This window comes from Ursus americanus, chromosome 21 (genome assembly GCF_024610735.1).
Source record: "Ursus americanus isolate L20-20 chromosome 21, mUrsAme1.1.p, whole genome shotgun sequence".
NCBI classification, from domain to species: Eukaryota; Metazoa; Chordata; class Mammalia; order Carnivora; family Ursidae; genus Ursus; species Ursus americanus.
The window spans coordinates 30,055,620-30,078,075 of NC_142147.1; positions in this window are offsets into that span (position 1 = coordinate 30,055,620).

Sequence of the window (22,456 nt, forward strand, 5' to 3'; positions counted from 1 at the left end):
GGACTGAGTGGCCAGATGCCTCTGAAGGACAGAGGATGCTCAGGGACCCAGCCCTCTGGCTTCCTGAGTTCTGAAAGGGAGCCAAACACCACGCCAAAGGGAGCCTAGGGCCCTGCTTGGTTTCCACCTGTTCTGGAGTGCAGAGATGGGAGAAACAGGCAGTGTCTCCTTGTGGGGAAAGAGGAGTATTTTTGTGCCTGTTTGCTCATACTTTACTCCCAAGTGGTAAAATACACACACACACACACACACACACACACACACACACACACACACGTTTAGGATATATCAGACAAGACCTCCCTATATGGAAGAGTTCTGGTGCAGTACTGGACATGGTCCATTCTGAAGTTTCACTCATCGGACCTCACATTCTGGCTCTTTTGTTTACATTGAAAAGAACCCCCAAATCTCTCATTTTTCTCATCTGCAAAGTGAGTTTGTAATGCTTACTTCGTCGCATTGTTCTGACTTTCCAAGGATTAAGCAACACCAAGCAGGTTAGATGCCTGGCACACATCACATGTTCCTGAGTGGTAAGGACTGTTGTTATCCTTCTGTTCTGGGGGGTAGGATGACAGTAACACTGTTGCTTTTCTCTGCACTCCAAATCAGGACTCATTGTGTCCACACCACACCCCAGTGGGGTAGAGAGCCTCATCCCCATCTTGCAGGTGAGGAGTCTGGTGCATGAAGGTGGTGGGACTTGCCCAGAAGCACATAGTGTGTAAATGGCAGAATGTGGGATTAGAGCCATAGTGGCCTTGCTGAAGGTGGGCTTGGCTGTTCTTTTACTGAGGGAAAGAACAATCAATACCTCTGCAGGAACACTGCTGGAGAGAATCCTGACGTGAGCACAAAGTTTCTGGGAAAAAGAAATTGGCAAACCTCACTGTCAACAATCACAAGGTGATCAACAGGAGAAAAGTACTCTGAGAAAGCACTGTTTTTTAATCTTCTTTGAAACAGAGCTGATTTCCCTAGACAAATGGATAGCTAAATTCATATAATTATCTATGCATACACTGCTGTCATCTTCCGTATTTGTAGACAGTAGGTTTTATTTTTTAAGTAAAGGAAAAATAGAGATGCCATTATTCATGTGTTAGCAGTTGGAAAAATCTCTCTCCCCTTGCTTCTCTCTTGCTGTTATCAGCACACCTTATGAATTTGGGGAGTAGGTCAACAAATGTATCCATAAGAAAACTAATAAAAAAAATGTTTACTGCTTCCTGGTGCTTGTTAGTGTGAAAAGATAATCAGTTGCTTCCTGATTCTTAGGAGAAGGAAACAAAAGGTCTCTTCCTCAGCAGAAGGGGAGTTCTTTGCTCTAGCCAAATGTACCTGGGGAATGGGAACATTAACTTATAGGGGCAGACATGCATCACCATCACTGCCCCTTACCCCCACACATACTGCCTGGGCAACTAACTCCTCATCTCAAGGCCCATCTAGATTCTTATCCCCAAAGAGGGGAAACTTAAGCTCCCTTGGGACTGTTGGTGTGGGCATTGGGGGTGGAGAGGACCAGGCATGAGCTGGCTAGGTGACAGCACCCTACATTTCATGTAACTATGTCTGCCCACCACAAACTGGGCTGAGAATTCACATTTATTCACATATGTTATAGTTGTTGTTCTCTTCCAACACACCCTCTCGAGCCCCAGAGTGGTAAACACCCTTCTTTCAAACCCACAGAAGCCCTTTGACATACTTCCAGTTACATTTGGAGGTGTTCAGCAGGCCAACGCAAGTTTTTGCATATTTTGAAAAATTAGTCTATTGGAATACTCCATCCTGGGGCTCCTCAGGGAGTCCAGCGGGAGTTGGAGTAGCTAATGGAGGCTTTCTGTCCATGGAGACCTGGGGCACTGGGTCCAGCCTCAGCTAGATCATGAGGCCAATGGGAAAAGACTTGTGTAGAGCAATCCAGGCAGCCCAGGAGAAAGACTGGAAACCACAATCTACCCACAGGACTCAATGAGATGAAGGGCAAAAATAAGTAGGTTTTAAAACAAATTGTACAGTGTAATCCCGTTAAAACTACAAACTATATGTGTCATATTGATATATTTTGAAAAAATATCAGAAGGAAATATATCAAAAATCAGAAGTTTGAGCCTTTCTTTCCTAACTGCTAGGAATACAGGTGGTTTTCAATTGTTTGTGATGCAGACCTAGTTTTTCCCACATTTTCTCCATTAAGCACGTACTGTTGTCATAATGAGGGAAAAAAAGCGAGCGTTTAAAAAAATTGCAGATGATCCACATCAGCCTCTGAGTTGGAAGAGTGCTACTAATGAGCCAAGTGAGTCCTGCGAGAACAGTCATTCTCATAATCCAGTCAAGAAATGGGCAGATGACACCAACAGACACTTCTCCAAAGAAGACATACAAATGGCCAACAGACACATGAAAAAATGCTCAACATCACTTGGCATCAGGGAAATAGAAGTCAGAATCACAGTGAGATACCACCTCACACCAGTCAGAATGGCTAAAATTAACAACTCAGGAAACAACAGATGTTGACAAAGATGCAGAGAAAAGGAAACCCTCTTTTTTTTTAAATTTTTTATTGTGTTATGTTAGTCACCATACAGTACATCCTTAGTTTTTGATATAGTGTTGCCTCTTACACTGCTGGTGGGAATGCAGACTGGTGCAGCCACTCTGGAAAACAGTTTGGAGGTTCCTCAGAAGTTAAAAATAGAGCTACCCTATGACCCAGCAATCGCACTACTAGGTATTTACCCAAAGGACACAAGCATAGTGATCCAAAGGGGCACATGGACCCCAATGTTTAGAGCAGCAATGTCCACAATAGCCAAAATATGGAAAGAGCCCAGATGTCCATCGACAGATGAATGGATAAAGAAGATGTGGTACACACACACACAATAGAATATTACTTGACCATCAAAAAGAATGAAATCTTGCCATTTGCAATGATGTGGATGGAACTAGAGGGTATTATGCTAAATGAAATAAGTCAGAGAAAGACAAATATATGATTTCACTCATATGTGGAGTTTAAGAAACAAAACAGATGAACATAGGGAAAGGGAAGGAAAAATAAGACAAAATCAGAGAGGGAGACAATCTGTAAGGGACTCTTAACTATAGGAAACAAACTGAGGGTTGCTGGAGGGGAGGTGGGGGGGATGGGATAACTGGGTGATGGGCAGTAAGGAGGGCACTTGATGTAATGAGCACTAGGTGTTACATGCAACTGGTGAATCATTAAATTCTACCTCTGAAACTAATAATATACTGTATGTTAAGTAATTGATTTAAAAAAACGAAAAAGAAGGGGTGCCTGGGTGGCTTAGCCATTAAGTGTCTGCCTTCAGCTCAGGTCATCATCCCAGGGTCCTGGGATCAAGCCCCGCATCAGGCTCCCTGCTCCACTGGGACCCTGCTTCTCCCTCTCACACTCCCCTCGCTTGTGTTCCCTCTCTCGCTGTCTCTCTCTGTCAAATAAATAAAATCTTTAAATAAAATAAAATAAATAAACGAAAAAGAACAGAGTCATTCTCTAAGCCCTCTTGTACCTCTCACATGGCTGTCCTGTAACCAAGAGAATGAAGCTTTAAAAGTGCATCATCAGACACTTAGTCATTAGACCACCGAATCTACCTTTGTAGAGAGCAGACTAAGGTGGTTCTGAAGAGGGAAGACACAGGCAGCTCTTTCTCTTTCCCCTAGTCTCGAGAGGGACATCTATCCTTTTAACCACCTCCATCCTCACCTGGAGATTCAGGGAGCAGTAAGCTACCAACCAAAGTCAATAGCAAGGGAATGGGGATTTGGAGAAATCGGCCTGGTCAGATACCAACTGGTCTGAGGTAGGGTGAAGCTCAGGGACACTCCGCAGATGAGGCAAATAAGGCCCCCATCCCAGCTCTGCCACCACCCAGCCTTCTGGGCAAGTTAATTAGCCTCATGTGGCCTCATGTTCCTCATCTGTGTAGGAGTCTTCTCTTTTGTCTCCAAGAAACCATTGTTGAAGTTTCACAGAACATTGACTTCTCAGAACAGGACTGGAAAAAATTGCAACTGAAAATCAGAACAAAAACAAATCATCCTAACTTGGGAAACATGCAATGGAAATAAAGTGGGTTTGCCTTTACTTCTGCTTAAAATGAAAGAAAACCAAACACCCCACCCTCACACATACCCCGGATGCAATTGTAGAATTGTACAATGATCGTTCAATTACTGTGATGTTTCAGAGCAAAGCCAGAATGCCAGAATCTTCTGAACCTCCATTGTCCAGTATGGTAGCCACATGCGGCTTCTGGAGGGTGGCTAGTCCCAACTGAGATGTGCTATCAGTGTAAAATACACCCCAGATTTCAAAGATTCAGTGTGAAGGGAAGGTAACATAACTCATTCATGTTTTGCATTGATTATATGTTGACCTAATAATATTTTGTATGTATTGAATTAAAAGTAATTTCACCTGTTACTTTTTACTTTAAGTGTGCCCCACTAAAAAAATTTAAAAATTACTTACGTGGTTAGCATTCTATTTCTATTAGGCAGTGTTGATCTGGAAAACAGATTTTCTTTCTGGGAATAGGCTTGACCTGCATGTTCTTCCAGGTACCATGTGACATGATGATAGAACTGTGTGATGCAAGAGCTGAAGCTATTCATGCCCCCCCACCCCTGGCCCTCACTGGGTTATGGTAGCTTTGATGTGAGCCACCGAGTCTTCCTTCTTCCTCCCTCCCCTCCTTCCTCTTCTTTTTTGCTGTTTCCTCTTTTTGTAAGATCATCTATGCCAAAGTGCCTGCTGGTCCTGAGCTCTAATAGGAGTGAGGTGTCGGTCAGATAATTAGCTGCTGTTATACTTCACTCATCATTAGCAACTGATTTACTGGGAAAGCTTTACTCCAGGTAAAATCATTACCTGCCAGCGTGATGTGACTTGTGGAGACAAGCTTTGTCTGCCCGGAATACTTCCAGTGTTCTTCAAGTAGCATTGCTCTGGTTTTTCTTTGCAAAACTGATCGTCTTTGCTTGTGTCAGTTGCGGTGCCCTAGACTCTTCCCCTCCCCACTGGACATCCGGGAGAATTCAGCTCTCTTTCCCAGGACTTGAGTCTAAAGAGAAATGACACACCATGGGAGTGGAGGTAGATGTAAGCCATCCATATATCACTGATCACTCCTGCTACTGGGTTCTTACAGCTGCCTTGATACTGTGCCTGATTGATTTTCAATTCTTCCTTCAATCTGATGAGCTATCCAATAGTCTTGAAATAACTTCCCTTCGCATTTGAGCTTTGCAGAGTCATTTTCCATTCTTTGCAGCCACACCCCTCCTCTGTGTTGTTATGCTGATTCAGCAAGACAGTGAAATCCTGTAAAAAGTATTTAAGAACCTTTATCCCTGGCTACAAATATTAGTATCACCAGGAATAGGTTGGAATAGAGAGATGAATTGGTTGAAAAGCAGCCATCAGCTTTGTCTTTGTAAGAAGCTACCATCGTGCTGTTCTCTGGCTTTCTCCATTGATCATGGAGCTGAGTCCCACCAGTTCTTGCAGACCTCGCCTCCTTGCCCTTGCCGGGGCGGGGCTGAGCTCTGGGAAATGGGAGTTTAAAGGAATGGGATGGCCTGGCTCTCCCCAACCTTTCACTTGTAAACATTACTACAGTGAGTAAGCCGTCCCTTGTGAAACCGTTTTGATGTCGTGCCTAAAGCTGCACAACTCTGAATTATCTTTAAAGTACTTGCTAAATTTTAACAGCGGAGAAGCAACTGTTTTCTCATGACATGTATATGCAACTTCAACTATTTTCATTATTCAGGGAGAATACTGGTGGCTTCATCTGGTTCATTGAGCTAAAGGGAGGGCTTTCTTTCTTCCCAAAGGGTACCCAGTTTTCCTCTTATTTGGAGGTTTTAAAGACATGGTCATGGTCTCTCCTTAATTCTAATTGTTACTCAGTATAAATCTCTGTAGCATTTTATGATGGGAAGAGGAGAAACTTCATGTAAGTTTTGCAGCCGTGAGCAGTGGATTTGCTGTTACTAAAATATCTTACATTTACAAAATAAGTTAGCAAGAACTCGTTTCTTCATGAGCTCTATACGCGTATGTTCTGTTTTTGTTAGAAAGGTTGGTGCCAGCCAGAGAAGAAGGACTCAGGGGTAAATATAACTCCCTTCATGTGTGTAACCAAAAGACTAAAGTAATATTCATTTACATAGAATTGTTTATTGGTTGCATACTTAGTTTCAAGCACTAAACTAGGGTTTTGCATTTATTATTTCATTTGTTTTTCACAACAACCCTGAAAGTTAGATATCATTATCCCAGTTTTAAAAAGAAGGAGGCTGAAAACCAAAATAATTAGGTGCTCTGACTATAGTCACCTAGCTAAGAAGTGGCAGATCAAGGTTTCAAAGCCCAAAACAGTACGTGAATTCAACCCACATTTAATTCTATTAGATCCTGTTTCTTTGCTAATATTTTTACTATTTAATAAAATTCATTTTAGTAAAAAAAATAATAATAAGGCTTTTAACTTTAACCAAACATAACCTTGTTCTTATGTTAACCCTTCAATAACATGAAACAAGAGTTAAAGAGACAGACACCTCAAGAGTAAGTACCTTAAACCAACAAGTGGTATATTAGGTACTACTTTTTAAAACTTAACTCCAGTTCCCACCCGTGAGAATAAAGCTGTGGCGGTAGGAAGCCGTTGTCCTCTATCTGGCGCAGACACCATAGACTTGACATATTCTGCCAGGTCCTGCTGCCTGAAGTTTCTGGGTCCAGGGATAACCATTATAACCCCCTCCAGACATTCTGTGACTTACTGGCTGTCTTCCTTCCAGGTACGATCTGAACATACTTTACCTCTAGGTTCGTGTTGCTATGTTTCTCCCTGAGCTACGCGAAAGTTGACCTTACCAATTCTACAGATTTCCACTACCCCACAAGTTTCTAAACTTCTCATGACTAGATCCCATCCTTCAGCAACTACATTATCTTATTATTCTCTGACTTGCCATCCAGGATAAACCACCTAAAAGAATGTGAAATACAAGATGAGGTTATATGGTCATTCCCTAAAAATGTCATGGATGGGTTTATCCTACTATTCTGTATGGTTATTTCCTTGTAAATTCACGGATGCGTCTGGCACCTCCGAGGATGGCCATTTCTGGTCTCACCCGCTGCTCCAGCATCTCTCGGAGGTTAGTTTGTGACACTGCATCTGAGACTGTCCCACAGAAACGGCAATCACTGCCTGTCAGGTCCACTCTCAGTTCTGCAGTTCCTAGTTACAGGAGGGGAGAAGGGACAATTCATTTCCTTCTCACAACTTTCACATGCCCCGTCCGTCTTCAAGCCAGCAACAGCAAGTCTACCATCTACTTCTTAAGTCTTCAGCGCTTACTGTGGGGGGTGGGAGGGCGGAGGTAGGGGAAAGACTGAGTGAAAAAGAGATTTCACAGAAAAGTTTATATATGATCTAGAAGGAGAATAGAGGAAGGCAAAAAGTATAAAGGTTTGAGTCAAAGAGTGGGATGAATGGTTTTTGTCAGTGCTGTTCTCTCTGCTTCTGAACCTTTTATTTAAAAAAAATTTTGGACAATAAAAAAAAATTCCTGAAACAACGAAACAAATATTATACTATGCCCCATAGTACTTTTCCACATATTTTTCCAATTTTATGAAGCTGATGAAATTGAAAATTTTAATTTTTTTAAGTTTTTAAAGGAAGCATGGATCACTGCTCTGAAATACCAAGCACAGAACATCCATAGTCCTGTAGCTAGACATTCCATTTAAAATCATTAACCAAAAATTTCCAAAAGCCAAATGAATTGAGCCCCAAACATCCCTCAGTATAATTGGAAAATAACCACTTGACTGGCTGTTGAAAAGGAAGAACATGGAAACCCTGTGGTTCCACGGAAAGAAAACTAAGATTATCCCATTGTGGAGGCCAACAGTGGGTAGCATGTGTTCTGAAAAATTTCTAAGCCAAATAACCCCTGCCCTTTTCACTTCATGGATAGTAAATGTAGGTGACTATCTGGGTCCAGTCCTGACTTCTCAGGTTTCTGGCTTTGTGACCTGGGGGAGAATGTTTATTCTCTTTCAATCAGCTCTATCAACTATAAAAATGGGCATAATCATATTTGTTGTAAGGACTGAGCAGAATAAGTGTATAAATGAGCTTGTTCAGACCCTGTTTTCTCTTAATTTGAGATCTTTAATACTTCTGTTTGAAAAGAGCCCTGATTTTAACTAGAAATATCATTGGAGCCAACTCCTGGGCTGAGATGAGCACTCCAAGCAAACTTCCCATCACATGCCCGTCAAGTTTTCAAAGCCAGGAGCCACTCAGATACCGAATTTTATTTTCCTGGACAGAAGTGGAGAGTTACTCTTACCTCCTAGGGTTTTGCAAGAAGTAGAACATAAACTTGGTTAAGCACCTGGCACTGTACCGCATTGACACAGTACACGTGAGTGTGTCCTGTTGAAGAGATTGTTGACAGCCACGGGGTCATGGGGATATTCTCCTAAATTGTGTACTGAAATCATCATTGTTTTAGCTCTCATATTCAGATCTACAGTCCAGCTGAAATTGACTTTTGTTTATGGTATAAGAAAGAATTCATAGTAACTATTGGTTTTAAGGTCAAGCCAACAAGGTTACTCAAGACCAACTCATTTTTAGTGGACTCTTCTTGATCCATGGGACTCTGTCATGTCCTCGACCCTCCAGGATTACCGGGTTCCACTGCACTGTCTTCTTTCCTTCCTGCTGCTTATGCTAGTTCTCTTTCCTGCTCTTCAAGTCAATCTCCTTTACGAACAGATACACCCAGCCAGGTAAAAGATTGCTTCTCTGTCTTCCTGAAGCCTGCATCCTTCATAAAGGACAGTCTTGGAGAATCTCTAAAAGGTGAGAGCACAGTGGGAATAGCCACAGCACACCTTGCCCCTCTTCCAAATCTTTTGTTTGTATAAGCCTGGCAGGAAAGGATGAGGGATGAGACTGAGGCAGCAGAGACAGCTTGGACACTAATGTGAGGATCTGGCATCTACCTCTAGTTGATCTGTGATGCCTCTTTCCCTCAGCTTTGGGTCCTGTTTATCAATTCTTAGATAACCGGACAAGTTCCACAGACCCAACATCTCATCACACGAGGGCAGGCATTCAGGGGAGAAGGGGGACCACAGGGAGGGAACTGGGGTCCAAACAGATGTGGTGGACACTTGACAATTTTACCTGAGGCTTTACTTAGAGAAAGGATGGGTGCTGGCGCCCCCTGCAGTGCAGACTTCCTGGTACCCAGGAGAACATCAGTGATGCAGATTGCGACATTCAGCGTGAATATCTTACAAGGAGCTCTCTGCCACCTCTCAAAATTAAAAAAAAAAAAAATTAAAACAAAAGTTGCCACAGCTGAGCAGCTGGCGATAACGTTCATTAAAAACAACTAAAGCAGTCTGTGTGTTTTCAGAGAGCCACATGGCACCTGGAAAAATAGCGTTCTGATATTTTAGGGGGAAAAATAAAAGTTAAAAGGAAAAAGAAAAGAACTCTTCTATCTCAAAAGACACAGATTTTCCCAATTCTGAGAATGTGAATTACAGCCAACTTATAAAGTCCTTTGAAATTAACAGGTTATATTAGCAGAGCTGATACAGCCTTATCTGCAAGTGAGCAAGAACAGCCCCATCATGATGGAAAAGCAAAACAAAAAACTTCCAAAGCATGTTATGGCCTGAGACAGAAAAATTAAGGTCTTTGCACAATATTGGCTCAGAATGAGCCCATCATATATTTTTGTGAGAAATTCGGAAGTCAGATTTTCTTGTGTAGCAGAACATATAACATAGGGATTTCAGAGCTGTGGATGGCCAGGACTCTTACAAAGAAGCAGGAAATGTTCAGGGCTAAGAAATAAGAGTAATGAAGATGTACAGAGAAGTAAAAGTGGGGACTGGAGGTGGACAGAGAAAGAGTCTCAGGATCTTTCCAGTTTTGAATTCCAAACCTGTTGAAGTCCAGCTGCTTTCCATTCTATGTGCCATGAGGTATATTTAAGTTGATTTTATAGCCACTTTTTAAAAAAGCTGGCTGGAGTTGGGTTCTCTTGCTTTGTACCAAGAATCCTAACAACTGCAGCGAATGTTAGGACATGGATGAGTGAGTAGAGGGGTCATTCTCCAGACACAGGACACCACATCACCAACAAAGCTCACTCTTGTCCCAAGGGTGCTGACTTGTTAGACAAGAACATCAAGTTATACACCCAAGAAATACATCAGGCTGGATGTGTTTTGCCTGTAGAGAAAATGGAAGATAGACCTGAGCTGGCCTCTCAAAGCAGCCAGGTTGTGTGATTTAACTACTCCATTGCACAGAAGGCCATGTGACCTGGGGCCGGCAGAACAGGCCTAGTCTAATCTGCTAACAGCAACCTAGATATTTCACAGTGCCCCTTTACGAATTTATGCTCATCCGAACTCAGAGTAACACAGCTAAAACTGTTTTCCAGATCCACTTTTTCCAGTGTTCCAGTCATGAGATGTTTTTACTACATGAGTCACGGGGCCAAAGGGGCAATTACTTTTCATCTGGATTTATAAAGCCCTAAATGATGCTAACATCAAGCACCACATTGTTAATTCTGTGCAGTCTAAGTACACTTTTTAAGTTACATTTTTTAAATTATATGACCTTCAGCAAATTAATTAAATTCTCTGGACCTCTGTATACTTTTCCGTAAAACAGATTTGATATGCATTGCTTCATGATTATTGTGAATATTAAATTTACCAATATAGAGTGCTTAGCACAGTGCCTGGCACATGGTAGGTGCTGAACAAATACGAGCTTCTGGTATTATTACTAGAAGTATCTGGCAGCCTCCGTTGACTTGATTCCAGAGGCTGATGAGCTCCTCTTTGCCTAAAAATATTTGATGCCACTGTAGCCATTAGCAATTCATCACTCTGGATTGTCAAATAATCTCTTCCGTAATGCAGAAAATTCTAGTAAGAAATAGGAAAGACTACCTAATGGTTATTCAAGCCTTTTCTAAAATAGTTTTCAAAGTAGATCATTTCTTTCTGATATATTTTAATGAAAAGAAAGATGAGTTTAACCAATAGACTTTTGAGAGAGGTACGGATTTGAAGAATTGACATGGCGGTGGGCCGATCCCTAATTCCCCCATAGTCACCAGGCAGATGAGCTAGTCGCCTCAGAGATGCTCAGAGCTCCAAAATCTTAAGAACAGGTGCCTCCGTATTAGGTACATGGATTTTTTCTGCCATCTAGTGGTCAACTTTTGAGGACAGTTGCCTTTATGTGAGCAAAAAAGGCGTTGTCCCACCCTGGATATGCACAAGAATCTCCCTGGCTTCTATGAGTTTGATTATCATGATTTCACAGGTGTACATCTATGTCCAAACTCATCAAATCTTAGACGTTAAATATGTGCAGGATTATACTTTAATAAAGCCACTTAAAGCAGTAGCAGCTCCCAGGCATCTTCTTCAGCTTACTCTTTCCAGGGGCTGAGAGCCTACATGAGGTGGAAAGAAACACAAAGGCCTGGATCTTCAGGGAGGTTTGAGCCCCAGACTGGCTATCCAAAGACCAGTTATCTTAGCCATCTGTTCTTTATGTGGGCTCAGGCCTGCCACTTCTCTCTCCCAACCCACCTTCTCATCTATCAGATGGGTCACACTGGCTGGTTCTTGCTAGCTCTAATATTTTTGTGTTCTAGTGTCTCTCAGATTGCAAATATTTGTTTAAAACATATCTGTACTTCATTAATAAAACTAAACCGAGGAGAAAGTATAACATTTATTTAGACAATTAACTGATTTACCATTCCTTGGAACAGCTCAGTGATAAGGTGGGGTAAGTGTAATGTTTCTGACATCATCTTTCTCTTGGAGAAGCTCTTCCTATTTAGTTGCTGTGTGAAGACCGTATGAATTACTGAATCATTTAAAGTCTGTAAGTAAAATGCAAAGAGCAATGAGCAGGTGGCTTGTTTTTAATACTCAGATATTTCTTGATGAATGCTAGAACAGCTAATCACACCAGCAATACACAGTTAATTATCCATGTGTTGGATTTACTTAACCTAGACTTTTCCATTTGCCGGACACAGCACTGGCTTAATCCCTTCCAAAAAGGACTACCATATAAGTTTTAACATTCTACCCACTTCTAAAATCTCTCCTTTCCCTTCATCATTGTTTTATTCAATGATTAAGAAAGAGGAATCTGAAAATAATCAACTCTGAAGGTCCCACTGGCTTCCCATTGCTGCTATTATTGAGTCCAAACCTACATTTTGCCATCAAAGCATTCTTTGGACCCTAGAAGGGACATTTGTTTATCACTTCCTCAGCATTCCTACCTCCCACCAGCTGCAGCACCCTGGATTTTATTCGGGATAGTATCGCCTGCTATGGCTTTAGTAGCCTTGACTTCACTTCCAAGGCCAGAGTAAATCTTTATTGATTAGGCCACTCTAAATGACCCTTCTTCTGGCCACAGTGGTTCAGGGGTGGACACATGATCCAACCCAAGTCAATGAGATTTATGGAGAGACTTCTGAGAAATAGACTCTCTTTGACCCTTTTGGACATAAGCAGGACATATATAGCCAAAGAAACTGCTGAAGCCATCTTGGAACGAGAGGAAAGAGACTGCTAGAAACTTGTGAGCTCTAACAAAGAAGAGCAAGAAATGGAGAAAGAAATTGAATCCTGGTCAGATCATTGGAGCCCTAGACCAAGTCTCACCTGAAGCTAGTCCTTCCTTTCTCTTCAATTAGCCAACAAAGCACATTTATTATTTAAGGCAGTTTGAATTGGGTTTTCTGCCTTTTGAATCCATAATAAGGACACCAACAATAATAATAATTCATAAGTCATATCAGCCCCATGCAAACTTTCCATACATTTGGCACGAGTCCTCATAGACTTTTTCTTTGCAATTTTACCAGCCTGAAGGAGAATATTCAGGCAGAAGGGACAGTGTGGGTGAAGGCCAGAAGTGCTCGTGGGGTTCTGGGGGTGCTGACTTGGTTGTTAAAGGTTGGGCCTGAACATGGGGGAGAAGCCAGAGGAAAGTGAAACTTCACGAGGACAGACCTGAGTCACTTTGGGACTGACTACTATTACCATTAACTAGGAGAAGAAATGAGTTGGGAGAAAGGAGACAAAGTTCAGTTTGGAACAATTTGAATTTGAGGAGAATTATCCCACTGAGCCTCAGAGGTTGTTGACTACCATCCCAACATTGGTGTCTACCATCACCAGGAATCTGGCAGGTCCGTGAGGACATGGACTGTGTGCTCTTCATCTTCCATCTATCCCCCAGAAGCCCCCAAGGACTATGTGCTCAATTAATGAAGAAATAAATGAAAGCTGAATTATCCAAAAATAATTACAGAACTGTTAAGTCCCAGTGTCTTCTGTGGGCCTGATGATTAAGTTTATCAAAAATTCCGGGAAGTTCTGTGATGTCTTGCAGTGGGAATGATAGGCTGTCAGTGGAAGTGCTAGCATGAACACTGTATCTTGAAGATGTAGGTGGAAGAGAGGGAAGGAGTGGGGTAGGCTGGGAGAGGAGCTTGAGGCAGGTGCTCAGGCCTCCCTGCCTGATTTGACAATACCACTGTATTGTGCAGAATTATATCATTGTTTCAAAGAATTGGAGCACCAGAGTGAAACAACTGGTTTCACTCAAGGGAAACCATCCTTCATCTCTCCTTCTGTTTCAACAAAGGGACCCCACCTCACCTGAAAACCCAAGACCCATCACAATGACCAGCGAAGCAGAGGATACCAGGAAGGAATTTTGCTCTGAGAAACAGGTCACAGAAAATTAAACCAAAAAAAGGGTTCCTAATTGCAACTTTCTACCTTTCTTCAGCTGAATCAGGAGACTGTTTGGTGTGTCTATTGAAATCCAGGGAATAGGAAATGAGGCAGCTGGTGATGTTTTGTGCCTCTTTTTCTGATTACATACAAGATGGAGAAAAAGAAGAGGGAACTTTGAGCCATTCTGATAAACACATCCCGAAGCTAATTGCATTGTTTTGTGCCTGTACCTCTAAAGGAATTTTTTCAGAGAAAAAAGTTACAAAGAAAATTTCTATTTAAAAAGAGGAAGAGTCTAACTCCCATAATTGTTTCCAATTTAAGAAAAAAGTATCTTCAAAAGGAAAGTGTAACTTCTAAGCTAGTTGTTCCATATGCATTTTAAAAAGAAAATATGGCACAACCTGAAGCAGCTTTCTGTCAGCTATTGGGGATTTGCATGAGAATGATCAAAGGGGCCTTTTCCCTCTGTCTGAGACATATAAACTCTTATCAGTCTCCTCTTAAAAGGCTCTCTGGGTGTAGGCAGTTACTCCTCTATCATAACTGTTTACTCTTATAAGCAATATAACTCTCATGGCTGGTTTTATGAATTTCTTAGCTGTCTGCAAGGAAGTACTTTGAAACATTAGAAAATCCATTCAAATCTTATTTAACTGGCAGCAGGTGACTTGGAAATGATTTTGTGCTCCTTCTTGTTTTCTAATTCTTTGAAGAGTGATGATGCTGAGTGGCTTCATTACTTCCACAGGGAAACAGATCTGGGATCCAGGGGCCTATGAAAATGGAGGCACCCACCCATCACCATTAGGCAATTTACATCTGAGTTTTTGGTGACCAGATTGGGTTTATCCAAAGGAATAACAAGATGATTGTGGCCTTGCATTCTAACCTGGCAGTTCTGAGAATTGCTCATGTTTTTGCATTTTAATATGAGCACTGGAGTAGAGCAGAGCTGGTGTGGAATGGTGGATAAGGCTTGGAATTGGATGCCATGAAGTCTAGTGTTGCAGATTCCAATGTGACTTGACTAAATGATTTAACCCTTCTAAGTTTCTTTTTACCTTATCTCTAAAATAGGATGGTTATATCCAGTCTAAAGGAGTGCTGAGATTTAAATGAGATAATATATCTCACATGTTTCCTGTACATGATACACAGTATTTGTTCTATGAATTGCAATTCTTATGGCGGTGAGGGGGGGAGCGCAGGGGAAGGGGAGGTTGCTACTGGTAGTGGTATTGTTATAGGGCTTTAAATATTCAACCAATGGAAGAAAACGTTTAAGCAGGATATTCCATTCCAAATTATCCATGATGATTGCAAAGGGTTACAGTAAGAATAGTTAACATAAATAATATAAAATTGCTATTTTTCAATGTGAGATATTTTTATTATTTTAATTTTATTTTATTAAAGCTGATGCTCATTTTCAAATATTTAAATAATACAGTTGTATAAAGTGGGAAATGAAAGTCCCTTATCATTTTATACCTTTCTGCTGTGAGATATGGTAATGATCCTTTCAAATTTGTCTGTGTGAACATGTAAAAATAGTGCTAGAACAAAATAATGGATTTTTCACTTAAAAAGATTTCATCTTGATGTGATGGTAGACCATTTTACCTCTAGGTCCTTATCTTTGGGGTGGAACCCACTGAGAACTTTAGATTTTTGGTCCAGTTTATAAGCCACTAGCAAATGAGGTTTTCACGTTGCTCTAACAGGGTCTCTGAGTTGTCTATTATTAAATAATGTCTGACAATATTAGTATTCCTGTTGAACTTTAGCAGTAAAGTAATGACTTTCGTTGAGGGATAATTTCAAAAAGTTAAAAACAGAACTTATATAAACATATGATAAGGACATGCCGACAATTCAGTTCACTTTCTTAATAAATGAAGGAATCAATCAAATGATATAAAGCAGAATTCAAGGAACAGAAATTTAGAGTCATTCAAAGGAATGCTGAAGTGAATTTGCTAATAGATACAAAACTGGTTAATGCTCTTTAGGACCATAACCTGAAACCTTTGGAGTTCAGATTTCTGATCAGACAGAAATCTACAACTGAACATATAAAATTATAGTATTAGTGCTCCCATCAAATAATAAAGAACAAAGTCAAACACAGATGCAGCCTCTGAGATAATTAAATAATCCTTGGATGAGACCTTTTAATGATGACCTAGTATGACTTTAAAAAGGGTATGTTGTCATCTTTTCCTTTATTTCTAAGTTTTAGATATTAATTATTCTTAAAACTTATTTAAACTTGTTCTTGGTTGTTATGGTCATGTGTCCCTGTTGTCTTGACCCACAAAATCTTTTCACCTTCTGTGTCTTTGATTTGCTTTTTATGTCTCATAATTAAAAAAAAAATCTTTTACAAAGAAATAATACCTTAATTTTTTTTCACTTGCTCTTTTTTTTTTTTTTTTTTTTTTTTAGATTTTTTATTTATTTATTTGACAGAGACAGCCAGCGAGAGAGGGAACACAAGCAGGGGGAGTGGGAGGGGAAGAAGCAGGCTCATAGCAGAGGAGCCCGATGTGGGGCTCGATCCCAGAACGCTGGGATCACACCCTGAGCCAAAGGCAGACGCTTAACGACTGCACCACCCAGGCGCCCCTCACTTGCTCTTTTTACTTATAGATACATAAAATAGCAATGGGGAGACTGGTTCGTTGTCACCAGCAGGTCAATTTTATCTTCCATTCTAGAGCTGATTTCACCAGAATGTATTGATTAACTATTAAAACTCCTGTTCTCTTACTATTCTTTGCGTGTTTCCCTTAATTTCAAGCTTAGAATAAATTCCTCCCATGCTCTGTCCTACCCCTCAAGGCCATGTAAGGTATCTCTTATGTGTCCTAATGCACTTGTCACACTATTATGATACATTTCCCAGCCACCTACCACCCACACCTTCTATTAACTTGGAGTCCTTAAAGTCAAAGACTGTCTTTGTAACAAAGACTAAGGAACAGTTGAATCAAGGAATGACGTATGGACACTATTCTTATAGTCAGTGAAACAAATGTAAAATTAAAAATTAGAAATAAATTCAAAACATCCTTCATCTCTCCTTCATACTTTTCTTTTAATTATTCTACCAAACTTTTTTGTCATACATTTTAAACATCTTAAACTCTCCACCTTTTAATGTATTAATTAGTGCTTTTGCCTTTCCTCAAGACTCATTGCTCTTGTCTAAGTGAAATATTGCAAAATGGTCATGTTCTGAGTTTCCCAGCTCAAAGTTGAGCTTAGCTGTTCAAAACCAGCTTTACTGACTGTTAACAAAGATTTCATTTTGCTCTATATCTAACAGCTATGAAACAGATATTTCCACTGTAGGAGAAAAAAAATGTAGCACATCATTCTTAATTTTTTAGAAAAGAACTGAATCAAAGAGTTCCTTATCATAAAGCAATTTCATGGTGAAACTAAAACTAGTTCTAGATATTCAAACTAGTGGGTGAAACATGAGATGCTACAGTGACAAGTTGATGTGTATTGCCCAGCCTATGTCCCTGTTCATTTTTGACCCAAGATAACATGGTAAATGGGAACAAGCAATGATTGACTTTGGTTAGATAATATTTGCTATGCCTATAAGGTGACTTAAGACCTGATTATTAGGTGAGTCAAGAGTAATACTTAAAACACGAGGCAATCTCTGGGTGCCTGAGTGGCTCAGTTGGTTAAGCGTCTGATTCTTGATTTCAGCTCAGGTCCTGATCTCAGGGATCTGCACTCATCAGGGAGTCTGCTCTCTTCCTCTCCCTCTGCTCCTGCCCTGGCTTGCACACATTCTCTCTCTCTCTCTCTCTCTTTCTCTCTCAAATAAATCTTAAAAAATAAACCAACAAACAAAAAGCCACTGGGCAATCTCACATTGCCATAATGAGAATTGAAAGATGCTACAAAGTTGAAGAAGCATAAAGTCAGCCTTCCCTTATTAATGTTACTATCACCGGCAGCTAACATATGAGTGCACAGCAAATGCCTGTTAATGCTACTGCTCTCTCTTTATTGTGAAAGGCCTTCTCCACATCCCCATCTACGAGGTCTTATACACAAACTGACCAAGCAAGAAGGAGCACTATTTCTAAGATAAGTTGGAAAGATCAGAATAGGGTGTCTTCTTCCCCTCTTTCAGAAAATTGATGGGAATCAGTAGAGAAATGGACAATATTGATTAAACCAGAAAGTTGTCTTTTTAAAAGGGCAATCAAATTGACAACTCAGTGGGTACATTATCAAGGAAAAATGAGAAAATGTGCAGATTACCATTATCTGGAATGATAAAAGGGCATCACTACAGATCTTACATATATAAAAATAAAATTACAGAAGATTATGAAGAACTTTATGCCAATAAATTTGTAAGTTTAGGTGAATTGGACAAATTTCCTGAAAGATAAAAATTTCCAAAATATACACAACAACAAATAAGGGTGCCTGGGTGGCCCAGTTTAAGCATCTGCCTTCAGCTCAGGTCATGATCTCAGGGTCCTGGGATTGAGCCCCACATAAGGCTCCCTGCTTAAACGGGGAGTCTGCTTGTCCTTCTGTCCCTCCCCCCGCTCTAGTGCTCTCTCTCTCTCTCTCTCTAATAAATAAATAAAATCTTTGAAAAAAAATAGAAATTTCAATACCATTATATTAGTTAAAGAAATTGACTTTGTTTACTGAATTTTTCTTACAATCCAAATAAACTTTGCTTTCCTGGTTAACCTAACAAACTTTTAAGACAAAAATAATACATTCGTTTACAAAGTCTTTAAGAAAAAAAGAAGAGAAATAAGTCTTTTCTTAAGTCATTTTATCAGTGAGAAATTATAACACTAAAATCAAAGAAAATACAAATACACACAGACACACACCCCCTGTAACATCAGTATTTCTCAGGGCATATACACAAATTCCACAAGAAAATATTAGCAAACCAAATCCAGCAATGTAAAAAAGTTGATTTATCCTTATGAAACCAAATAATGTAGTTTACTACATTAACCAAGTAAATAGTTAGAATTTATTTAACTATATAAGTAGATGCAGAAAAATATCTAGGAAAATTCAACAATTATTCTTGATAATACCTCTCAGCAGCATAGCAATAGAAGAGAACATTTATTAACCTGTTAAAGAATGTATAATAACACTTTTCAACATACTTAATACTTAATAGTGAAAGACTGAATGATTTCTCAACATCAGCAACAGGGTAAAGATTTCTGTTCTTATCCCTACTAGTCTTCGTTGTAACAAAAGTTCTAGTTACTATGTAAGACAATGCAAAGGAATAAAAGTCACATTGATTAGAAAGGAATAAGAAAAATAGTCTTTATTCATGGATGACATAACCTTGTATTTAAAATTTCTAAAGAAATCTAAAGAAAAGCTACTATAACCAATAAGTGAATTTAGCTATGTTGCTGGGATAAGAACAATGTACAAAATTCACTTGTACTCATTTTTATATGACAGGAACAATTACAAATTGAAATTAAAAATTAATACCTACTATAATAGTGTAAAAAGAAATTTAACAAAATATGTGCCAGACTCTTAACACTACAAAACATTATAGAGAGAAGTTTAAAATAGTATAAGTAGAGATGCTCATGGTTTGAAAGGCTCAATATTGGTATCAGTTTTCCTTAAAATCATCTCTAGATTCAGATCAATTCCAATCAAAAGCCTAGCAGGCGTTTTTGTAGATACCGTCAAGCAGTATCTAAATTGTATATGCAGTGGGCTCTACATGCAGTGGAAATAGCCAAGGTGGCTTTGAAAAAGAATGCATTTGAAAGAATAACACTACAAAATTTCAAGTATATCATAAAGCTACAGTAACAAAATATGGTATTAGCATGAGAATACTTATATAGGTACTGGAAGAAAATATCTAGAGACAAACTCACATTTAGGGTGAGCTGATTTTCAACAAAGAGCCCAGGGTGATACAGTAGAGAAAATGGGTCTTTTCAAGAGATTATGCCAGAACAATTGATGTTATATGGAAAATAATTAACTTTTATTCTGTCCCCCGACTACACACAAACATTATCTTGAAATGGATCACAGACCTAAGTGTAGAAGATTCTGCCTACAACTTCTAGAGGAAAACGAAACACTTTTGCAACGTTGGCACAAAGAATTCCTATATTAGAACAGCAACAACAACAAAACCAAAATGAAAACAAAAACAAAAAACCATGAAGGGTTTAAAAAATAATTAAAACAAAATGTTTGTTATTCAGAAGACACTATAAGGAAGAAAAAGAAGCCAGACAAAAGAAAATAGTGAATATTTTATGCAATAAAGTTGAAAAATAAAACGATTAAGTTGAAATACAGCAATGTGGTTGCATTTGCCTGGAGGTGATAGTCCAACGAAGAGCCTCACAAAACATGAAAAGATGGTGTGTCTGGTGGAGCTTGGATTTTCTATATCCCTGGGTAGGAAAATGCGTGTGTGTGTGAGAGAGAGAGAGACCCCTAGGTAGTCAAAATAATGCCCCTCCGAAAATAACCACATCTGATACTTGGAACCTGTAAATGTTGTATTAAATGCCAAAGGAGAATTAATGGTACAAATAGAATTAAGTTTGTTAATCCGCTTGCTTAAAAATAAAGAGATTATCCTGGCTTACCGGAGTGGAGCTAGTGTAATCACAAAGATCCTTTAAATGTGGGGAAAGAAGGCAGAAAAGTCAGTGTCAGACATTGTGATGGGAGAAAGGCTTGACTTGCCATTGCCAGCTTGGAAGCTGGAAAGACATCATGAGATCAAACCCGGGGGCAACCTCTCACATTGGAAAAAGCAAAAAATTACCAAAAAAAAATTCTTCTCTAGAAAAATACTAAAATATCTAGAACATATTGAGTTATGTAATAAAATCTCTAATTTGGTACTGATGAAGGAAGGGAAAAATTGAATAGAAAATCATTATATAGTCTCAAATGTGTGTGCAAATTTAGTATATGATAAAGGTGACATCTCAGTTAAGTATGGAAAAAGACACCTTTGTAATGGAGTATTGAGGTAATTAGATAGCCGTAAGGACAAAAATAAAATTGTGTTCACGTATCATACTCATACTAAGAGAAATCCCAAATGGGTTAGAGATCTAAGTATAGCAAGTGAAATGATGGAAAGAACCGTGGTAAAATCTTCTAATGCCTGTTAGTAGTGAAAGCCTTTGCTAACTATGACTCAAATTCCAGATGCAGTTAATCAAAATATTGTTATATATTTTTATATATTTTGATTATATATTTTATATATATTTTATATATTTTGATTATATATTTTTTAACTTGAGGAATAAAATGTTTTATGAGAAAAATAATTGCAATTATACCATGAAGAGTTAATATGTTTAATATACAATTTCTAAAAGTAGAGAAACAGTAATAACCCTGTAGGAAAAATAGGATGATATGGACAAGTCACAGAAAAAAAGTGCAAAAGACCCTTACTGCAATCCTATAGAAATCACTTGTAAAGACACATTTTTATGTCTGAATTATCCAAAGCAATCTACACATTTAATGCAATCCCTATTAAAATACCAACAGCGTTTCTCACAAAACTAGAACAAACAGTCCTGAAATTTTTAGGGAGCCATAAAAGACCCAGAATAGCCAAACCAGTCTTGAAAAAGAAAAGCACAGTTGGAGGCATCACAATTCCGGATGTCAGGTTATATTACAAAGCTTTAGTAATCAAAACAGTATGGTACTGGCACAAAAACAGGCACATAGATCAATGGAACAGAGTAGAAAATCCAGAAATAAACCCACAGTTATATGGTCAGTTAATCTTCAACAAAGCAAGAAAAAATATACAGTGGGGAAAAGACAGTCTCTTCACAAATGGTATTGGGAAAACTGGAGAGCAACATGCAAAAGAATGAAACTAGACTACTTTTATACACCATACACAAAAACGAATTCAAAATGGATTAACAACCTAAATGTGAGAGTGTAAAAGTCCTAGAAGAGGGCACAGGCCATAATTTCTCTGACATTGGCCATAACAACATCTTTCTAGATAGGTCTCCTGCGGCAAGGGAAACAAAAGCAAATAAACTACTGGGGCTACATCAAAATAAAAAGCAGCTGCACAGCAAAAGAAACAATCAATGAAAGTAAAAGGCAACCTATGGAATGGTAGATGATACTTGCAAACGACATAGCTGATAAAGGTATAGTATCCAAAATATGTAAAGAACTTATCAAACTCAACACCCCAAAATCGAATAATCCAATTAAAAAATAGGGGCAGAAGACACAAACAAACATTTCTCCAGAGAAGACATATAGATGGCCAACAGACACATGGAAAGATGCTCATCATCGCTTACCATCAGGGAAATGTAAATCAAAACTACAATGAGGTATCACCTCACACCTGTCAGAATGGCTAAAATCAACAACACAGAAGCAACAGGTGTTGACGAGGATGTGGAGAAAGAGGAGAAACACTCTTGGGCTGTTGGTGGGAATGCAAACTGGAGCAGCCACTGTGGAAGACAGTAT